Raw genomic sequence first — 10,057 nt, 5'->3', positions numbered from 1 at the left:
CACAGCTTGGAGGTTGTTTCCATGTTTCACAAGGTTGTCCTTAGGTAAAAACTTTGGACGTGGGTGCAAACCTCTATGACAACACATACTTAGTTGGAGAAGAGATCACCTTATTATTCCTACATAGCTTTTTGTCTTGCATGAGCACACTTTTTGTGGCCTTGCAATTCGATGAAAAGTGAAGCATCTTACAGTTTCTAAATTTCCATCAACGATTGCATCAGTAGAATTAAGGAAGCATTGCTCCTATTTTCACTAGTTACATACCAATCTTTTTAAAGGCTTAACACGCAGACATGTTATTTCCATGGCTTATGTCCATTGAGGATTTATTTTTCAAGTCATTTTCTTAAACTTCCTGTTACCCTATCTTCGTTATTTGCTTTTACAAACACTTGGATAATTTAGGAATTCATATAGTTGCATGGTCAAAACTGCATTCATTATAAAGAAAAGAATATAAAATATATATTTATTTTTGTGTGATTACTTTTTTTGAGATAGCAAGTAGATTCAACATCTTATCCAAAATTGGTCGAACTAGCAAAGGCCTCCTCGTAAACATTCACATTTATCTTCTACTAAGTAGATTCCAATAGGTCACAAGATCACCCAAAACCTTGGAGTTGATCCCAAATCAACTTTGCAAGAGAGGAGTTCAAAAGGATTCCTATCATTAAGCATCATGCAAAACAACATCTCAACGTGCCTATGGAGACCAATAGGAACAATAAAAAATAGGAGATATCTTGAAAAAGTCTAAAACTATTTTAATTCCTTCAAATAGAAAAACGAAACTTCAATATCATGAATGAGCCACCTTAGAAGGGTCAAGAGTCATCCTAGTTGTGTATCAATACTTTTGTCTAAAAATATAAGGAAAACATGAACCTTAATAAGATTGTAACACTCAATAAAGACAAAGTAAATAAACAAAATAAAAAGATATAATTGGGTCATAGCTACTCAACTTTGGAGAAGTCAATAAGCATTAGATGATAAATGAATTTTATATGGAGAAGCCCTTCCAATTTCTCTATAACACCATTGACTAGAATTGGATTTATAAGCAATAGAGATTTTGAGGAGAATAATATTGTGCTAGGTAGGAAATACTATTGATCAAAATGAAGAGGTTGTGAAGATATAACATAAAGGAGAAAGGGCATGAAAATGATCTATGTTGATGTCATCTATCTTTGACAATTGTTGCCTAGTTACAAGAACATGCAGATATATGTCCAATAGAAAAACCTTTAGGGCCCATTTCTTTGTTTGAATTGAACTGAAATTGATAAGAACATTCTCAATTTGGATGTATCAAACCAGAATTGGAATATGAGTTATGAATTCCCATTTTGGTCTGAAATGAGGAAGGTGGAATTGGAATTAAATCAAATTTTCATTTCCATTTTTCTCACTGAACAAATTCCACTTCCAAATTAACAAATCTAGTATTTGACAAACTCTAGATATAAGACATGCAACACTTGCTAACACTAGCATCCAAATAGGCCCTAAATACCTTGAATCATGCTTACATGTTCCAGAGACACCTCAAAAAAAATGCCATAAATTATGAGAATTTTTCACATAGGAAAAGAAAAAACTATGGGGAAAAATCATCATAGATAGTAAAAAAATTAAAACTTCATTTTAGGAGAAAATGCAATGAACCATATGATAAACAATGTGTATGAAGTTTGAAATATTTCTAAGAATTAGATTATTAAGCACAAAATGAATAGAAAACATTATTCTGACCACAAAAGATAGGGACTAATAATTTATAAAGAAACTATGTTATATTATCATTCTTCATATTATAATTAATCATCATAATGAAAAAAACTTATACATCTAATTTTGGGCTTCTAGTTGCAATTTCATAAATATGATCTTCTCGTCAAAAATATACAAGCCTTTTACTTCATGACTAATGGATTCATATAAACAATAATTATGTATTCCATATTTGCATTTAAAATTACTATAAAAAGTTATATTCAATTTATAGTTCTTATATGCAACTATCAAATTATACTATTCAAATACCATCTTTGTAATTTCTTGAGGCATAACCCTTCGGATGCAGCTATCCTCTTGATGAATCATTCACCTGTACTAAAAGACTAGCATTATGCATGCATACCATCTATCTTTGACATAACAAATAGAGAATACTTTGTCATGAAAAGCACACCTAACTTCATCCTACATGATTTGATTGATGGAAATTCATCACACATAGAATGCATTATTTAGTTTTAAAAGACATTCTTTCTTTTATAATTATATTATTATTAAAAAAATCAATTACTATTATTTTATATTATATTATTTTCTCATTTTAAAATTATTATCCTAAATCATGTGTTTCAACATTGAAACAGTGGCTTATCGAATGAATATTTTATTCTTCCTTCAATGCACGAAACTACAAAACATTGCAAGATCATAACAAGGATTTCCTTTGCTTCAAAAAGTCTTGGGATCCTATGCAGGCACAAAAATACATCATAGTTTTTGACTTGCAAATGCCAAATGAGTAGAAAGATATTCATTCAATATTTGACTCATTTTATGTAGCTCCTTCGACGAATGAAACTACACAACATCACAAGATCACAACAAGAAGTCCCTTTGCTTCAAATAGTCTTGCAATCCTACGCAGGCACAAAAATGCACCACAATTTTTGACCTGTGAATGTTGAATGAGAAGAAATATATTCATTCAATATTTGACTGATTCTATTTAGCTCCTTCGATGCATGAAACTGCACAACATCATGAGATCACAATAAGGAGTCTCTTCGCTTCAAACAGTCCTACAATCTTGCACAGACATGAAAATGCACAATAATTTTTGACCTGCAAATATCAAATGAGCATAAATATATTCATTCAATATTTGACTCATTTGATGTAGCTCCTTCGATGCATGAAACTGTACAACATCGCGAGATCCCAACAAGGAGTCCCTTCACTTCAAATAGTCATGCGATCCTACACAAGCACAAAAATGCAACACAATTTTCAACCTACAAATGTCGAATTAGCATAAAGATATTCATTTGGTATTTGACTCGTTCTATTTAGCTCCTTTGAGGCACAAAATTACACAATATTTTTTTGTACCCAAGAATGTTTGAAACTAAACAATTGTATATGGCTGAGTATTGTAGAACTTATCACATGAAAGATGTCTCTAATTAATTATCTGTAATGATATTTTTAAAAATACATATTTCTAATTTTATAATATAGTTACTTTATCCATCCATATTTTCATTATTTAATCCAATACATTTATATGATATGTGTTGAATATTTTCGGGTAGCTTCATTTTTATTGAAAATGCATTATAGTTTCATCCAAACCCTGCCTTGACTTCTCTATATATTTCTTCGACACCCTGCCTTAATTGAACCATTGAATAAGAATTATAATCCATCATTCAACATTCCATTTAACTGTTAATGAGATTTATTTCGCATAGGGGCATCGAAAACCTCAATCGATAGAAATGTTGTTTCTTCGTTCAATGTTTCATACACCACTATAGTTACAACGATTAGACTTCATGAGTTGAGATACACTATAATGATCATAGTATGGTCAAAAGATTTTTTTGGTACTATATCGCTATAGTTACAATGATAAGGCTTCATGAGTCAGGATACACTATAGTGATTGCAGTATGGTCAAAGAGATTTTGGGTACTATATCGCTATAGAATATAGCGAACTCTTATATCACTATATGAAGAAGGCCTAATCTTGACATAGTGATGAGCGATGAGGAAAGTATATCGCTATGACGTATAGCGATCCCTTTTATCGCTATGTGAAGAAACTGCAAAAATAATATAGCAATGAGCGATAAAGGAGGCTTATCGCTATAACATATAGCGATTATCAACAAATAGAAACAAATATAATCATTATAACGATGAGTGATAGAGATGTTGTATCGCTATAAGTCATGTTGATGAGTATTTTCAATGATCGAAAAGGAGGAGATATCAAAAATGCATAATAGTTTCATCCATATTTTTATTATGTAATCCAATACATTTATACAATATGTGTTGAATATTTTCGGGCAGCTTTAGTTTTATCAAAAATGCATTACAGTTTCATCCATAATTAGATATTATTATCAGGTAGCTAGGTTAGAGTTATTATTGTTATCATACAAATTTTACATACTTTTCGACATGTTTTTCTTTGTTATATTTCCTTCCTCCACAAGAAACCTACGATGTCACACAATACAAAAATACATTGCAATGCAACATTACAACATGATTTCCCATCCCTCACAATAGACTTGTAATGTCATCTGGAGCACGAAAACACACTGTAACTCAACATCACAACATTATTTCTCATCCCTCACAATAGATTTGGGATGATGCAAGAAAGTATGAAAACATCAATGTATCCAACTTTCACACAATCGCAATGAAAATTCTCTTCTCTTACAAGCATTGTGATGTCGCACAAAGCACAAAATTACACTATAGCGTGACATCATAGCATGAAATTCCTTCTACCTAGCAAGCCTTGTGATCATGTGAAAAATAAAAACACTCTTGTTGTGCAAGATCACAATTGACATAGTATTGTGATAAGAAAGCTCCTCCTTTAAATAGATCTTGCGAAGTTACATGAAAACATACTAGTATAAGATCGCAACTGGAGCAACTTTGCAACATCGAATGAGAAAAAAGTCACTCCTACGATGCCCAAAAATACACCACATTGCAACCTGAAAGGTCATCTCTTCAATTTGACATGCTATCATGTGTGGGCACAAAAATGCACCACAATTTTGATCTGTGAATGTGGAGTGAGAAAATTATGTTCCTTCGATAAGAAAACTCATTCGACCAACTCCATCAATGCCCAAAAATGCACAATATTTTTGTGTGCCTGAGAATGCCAAAAATTCACTACTTTTCTTGGCCAAAAAAAACACAATTTAGCCAATGAACAATATTTTTGATTGGTTATATGTAGTGGGCTAAAGGGTGAGAAAAAGGTCAACATTAATCATTCATGAAATGATACATATTTTTTTTTACTTAAGAGCTCATTAAAGAATATATATAGTAAAAAGAAACAAATATTTTATAGAATTTTTTCAAAATAAAGTTTTCTTATTATATTCATATTGATAAATATGAAAATATAATCTTGACACAATCTTAACTTTTTGAAATAATTGACTTATATAAATTTGAAAAATATATAAATATCTTAATTCTTATTTTCTTTTTGTATCTTAATTGTCAACTTACTTTATCTATTTTATATGGACATTTAGATTCATTACTAGAAAGAAAAAATAAATAAGGGTAGACTAGAGAGATTCAATATCCATGAACAAATATTTGATATAAATCCTGAAATGAATCATTATACAGTCTCTTGTTTTCTTAAAAGAACATTTTTTTTTTTTTTTTTAATGAAATATTAAAAAATTACAAGAACTATACTTACAACAGTTGCCAACGATATTGAGACACAAATCATCCAGCATAGCCACATGCATTTGGCTCTTTGACTTGAAAAAGAGCCACATGTGTAGTTTCGTGCTTGCGCGACATCACAGGTGTTTTGTGCAGGAAGGGATTTCATGTTGCGATGTTATGCAAGCTGAAACTGCAGTGTATTTTTGTATTTTTTGTAACATCGTAAGATCTGTAAGAAGGAAGAAATTTCTTGGCACAATGTTGCAGAACCCGAATAAGATAAATTATTAATTGATTCCATAAAAAAATTGATAAAAATATTCTTCACAACTTAAACAAAGATCTCTTCATATACAACACATCTAAAGATTACTTAAATATAAATCATCCATTAAGAAAGACATATTGAAACTAAAGATAACAAAATAGATGTAGTTTATTTTTATTAATAAGCAAACAATTACAAAGACCTTACAATTTATATCTCCCAATTCACTTAAAATATAAACCAAAAGCACTAGAATTGAAAATCATACTAAGAATGTATTATAGAGGTTCTAATCAAGCTTAAGAAAGGCAATAATTGTGCAATTCCATTTGTAGTCCACGTTGTTGGTGACATCCAAGACATACCAATGAAATAGATAATCAAGCCTCCACTCCTCCATTGAATTGTACTCTGCCTTTGTATGGCTCAGATAATAAAGAGGAACCCTAAATCCATCTCCATCTGACACGTGTATTTCTCTTTCTTCCTTTGTCTCTACACTTCTTTCCCACCGTAGTTTCTTCAACAGATCTTCCAATGACGACATGCTTTGCATTAGCCAGCTAAAACTTCCACTTGAAAGTTCATGTTCTCCACCATGCCCTCCAAAAATTCATAATATGAGCATTAAGAGCCTTTGGTGAGTTATAGCATTCAAACGACGTTTATTACTTGTACTCATATCTAAATATATAAACTTCATAATCTAAATGAAAAGGACATAAATATTGATCATCTTCACGAATGAGAATCACATATAAAGATATGGTGATTTCCTCTCATAAGTTTGGTTTTCCATCCTCTACAATAGCCAAACTAAAAAATATACCAAATATTGATTGTTCTCACTACTCAGCAGCTTGCTTCTTTAGTTACTGCAACTATTTTTAAAATTTAGAATATATCTACAAAATATATTTTCGAGAATCATCTACAAGATCATATTTTTTCCAATAAAAAACACAAAATAAGAAAAAACATGAATAAATTACTTTAGATATACAACAACATAAAAATTACCAGAATGCAAAAATCACCTCTTAGAAGCTCTGGAATGAATGGTGTGCAAATGAACAAATGAGAGAAGCAAAAATAAGATTTAAAACTATATATGTGGGGAATTAATTTCAAATTCTAGGTGGTAGATTAGTTCTTTTAGAATATAACAATTACTAAAAAGTTTGTTTCGTTAAGTCCATTTAATCTCTTGCGTCATCACACATAATATAGAAATTAATATGATAGCATGTCTTATACTAGTAGATACATGCATAACATGCACAATTTGAAAGCTTGTCCCTAACCCTTCCACCTTCCAATACATGTACTCATCTACTACTACATAAAATGCATCATCTTAACACACTAATCAACTAATCAATATGTGAATAACCAATGCTGCTAAAATGTTTACTTCCGAACATATTACAGTTTGGCAGCAAGCAATCTTGTATGGGGTAGAAAATTAAAAGATTGGAAACGGTCAGAACTATTCTTGAATGAGGAACATCCGGAGGGAAGTATACAGATTGCGTTCCATTCGGAAGAAGAAAACCTCATGTACAAAAATAAAACATATGGCATTCAAAGCACTTCTCTCTTCATTGCCATTCACAGTAACAAATAAATGGTTATAAAACCATTTTTTAGAACAAAGACGGTCATAATAAGCAGATTGAACAAGAGTTCCCAAAGCGTCAGTCACAATTCAAATCTCAAACTCGCAGTATTATGTAAAGAGGGTTTGTTGAAGGAGGCGTTACATATCTTGCTTACTTCCCACAAACACACTGTAAACTCTTTTACATATCTTCAACTCTTGCAGACCTGCATTTTCAAGAATGCCCTTTCAGAGGGCAGGAAAATCCACTCTCACATCAATGAAATGGAAATTGAGATATCGGAAAACAAACTTTTACAGGACACCCTTATACGAATGTATGATCAGTGCGGAAGTCTAGTGGATGCACGCGAAGTGTTTGACAAAATGACTCAGCGAGATATTCTTTCATGGAATGCGATCATTGCTGCTTATAGAAGAAAGGGTTATCCCGAGGAGGCACTTACGCTGTTTCGCCAAATGCAAACAACAGGTGTAGAAGCAGATCAGTTCACCTTATCCAGCATACTACAAGCGTGTGCCAAAATCAGAGCTTTGGAACAGGGTATGTGTATCCACCAAAGGGTAATAGGAAGAGGGTTTTTGTCAGATGTTGTCGTTGCAAGTGCTTTGATAGATACGTACACAAAATGTGGAAGTCTAGACATGGCACGTCAGCTGTTTGACAAAATGTCTCAAAGAGATGTGATCTCATGGAATACAATGATTGCAGGGTATGCACAAAACTCTGTTCTTGACAAGGCTTTAAAGCTTTTCAAAGAAATGCCTCAAAGAGACACATTCTCGTGGAATGCCATGATTGCAGGATACACACAAAGCGGTGATCTTAACCAGGCTTTAAAGATCTTCAAAGAAATGCCTCGACCGGATGTTGTCTCTTGGAATGCCATGATCGCAGGGTATACCCAAAATGGGTTTGCAGAGAAGGCCTTGGAGGCATTTAATCATATGCAATTGGCAGGAATAAAGCCAGATGCCACGACATTTGCCAGTGTCCTCCCGGCCTGTGCTAAAATGGGTGCGTTGAAACAGGGCATGTACATTCATCAGACCGCAGTAGAAAATGGTTTTCTGTTAAATGTTATAGTTGCGAGTGCCCTGGTAGACATGTATGCAAAATGTGGAAGCATACAAAAGGCACATGAGCTGTTTAACAAAATGCCTCAAAAAAATGTAGTCTCATGGTCTGCACTTATTGCAGGATATGCACAAAATGGCTTTTGCAATGCTGCTATTAAACTCTTTGAACTAATGAGGCAGTCTGGAACATATCCGAATCATGTAAGTTTTGCTTGTGTTTTCTTAGCATGCAGCCATGCAGGCTTAGTGGATGAGGGCTGTAAATACTTCAATGGCATGACTGACTTCTATTGCATCACACCTACAACTGATCATTATGTGTGTATGACTGACCTCCTTGCCCGTGCTGGCTATCTTGAGCAAACTCTGAACTTTATCATGAAAATGCCAATCAAACCTGTGGTTGTTGTATGGGCGAGTTTGCTTGGAGCCTGTAGAACACATAAGAATGTAAAGTTGGGAGTATTTACAGCAACTGTTCTTTTTGAGCTAGATCCTAAAAATTCTGCAACTTATGTTCTCCTCTCAAACATCTATGCAGAAGTGGGGAGGTGGGGTGAGGTTGGAATGGTAAGGAGATTGATGAAAGATAGAGAAATCAAAAAGATTCCTGGATGTAGTTGGATTGAAGGGCATAAAATGGTACATGCTTTTTGTGCAGGCGACAGATCACATCCACAGACACAGGAGATTTATGCAATGCTGGAGAAATTGTCTTTGGAGATTAAGGCAGCAGGGGGCTTTCCAGATTCAGCGCAGGAACTGAATGATGTGGAGAAGGAAGAGAAAGAATTATTCCTCGGCCACCATAGTGAGAAGCTGGCAATTGCATTTGGATTGTTGAACACCCCTCATGGAACAACTATTCGAGTTGTCAAAAACCTTCGAGTATGTGTAGACTGCCACACCACAATCAAGTTTATTTCCAAGATTGTTGCGAGACAAATAATAGTGAGGGATGCAAACCGGTTCCATCATTTCAAACAAGGACTATGTTCTTGTAGAGATTATTGGTGATCTTAAATGAAGCAATGCCTTCACCTTGGCTTGTACTATACAAAGTTGCGCTGTGTCAGACGTGGAATAACAAAGAAGAGCCCGACTTTTGTTTCCAGTTTCTCGAAATGTGTTGTTCCAAGATTTTGGAAATCCAAATCACACTGCTGACGTCATTATATATAATACAGCTCTGCTTTATTATATCATACAAGATGTTACATTTGTTGTTTTAATGAAGATGTATGCACATCTAGAAGAAGAAAAACTTATTTGGCATCTATGAGGCAGACTGCGTTCTAAACCGATTTCTATTTTTCAACCTTGTTTTTAATGTAACTTGTGGTGAGAATGACTCACTTAGATCTATTCCTTCACTCTATAAATCAATCCAAGAGTTAGCTGTCAAGATATTTACATAACTGATCTTGTCGTCCTTGAAGACACTAATTCTAAAATGAAATATTTTCTTGGAAGTGTGAAAAATTTACACCCTTTCTTCTCAAGCTTCTTTGGGTCTTTTCCAACATCTTGTTTCACAAAGAAGTCGATGTGAGTTTGTCTTCAATATTAGCCCCTATTTACACTTTTTGATGATGATTATGAGTGGGG

At 33.4% G+C, this 10,057-nt stretch overlaps 1 pseudogene across 1 annotated transcript; it reads left to right on the top strand.

Moving 5' to 3' along the window:
• The first annotated feature begins 7,130 nt into the window (after positions 1–7,130).
• On the top strand, positions 7,131–9,854 carry LOC149541498 (pentatricopeptide repeat-containing protein At5g48910 pseudogene; annotated as a pseudogene). The gene has a single exon (XR_016355136.1). The product of XR_016355136.1 is annotated as a pentatricopeptide repeat-containing protein At5g48910 pseudogene (transcript).
• Positions 9,855–10,057: the final 203 nt, after the last annotated feature.

The sequence above is a fragment of the Cupressus sempervirens genome, chromosome 8 (genome assembly GCF_028749045.1).
Source record: "Cupressus sempervirens isolate cs-2001-9-10 chromosome 8, ASM2874904v1, whole genome shotgun sequence".
In the NCBI taxonomy this organism is placed as follows: domain Eukaryota; kingdom Viridiplantae; phylum Streptophyta; class Pinopsida; order Cupressales; family Cupressaceae; genus Cupressus; species Cupressus sempervirens.
The sequence above is the reverse complement of the archived record's forward strand: the minus strand, read 5'-3'. Positions and strand labels throughout refer to the sequence as shown.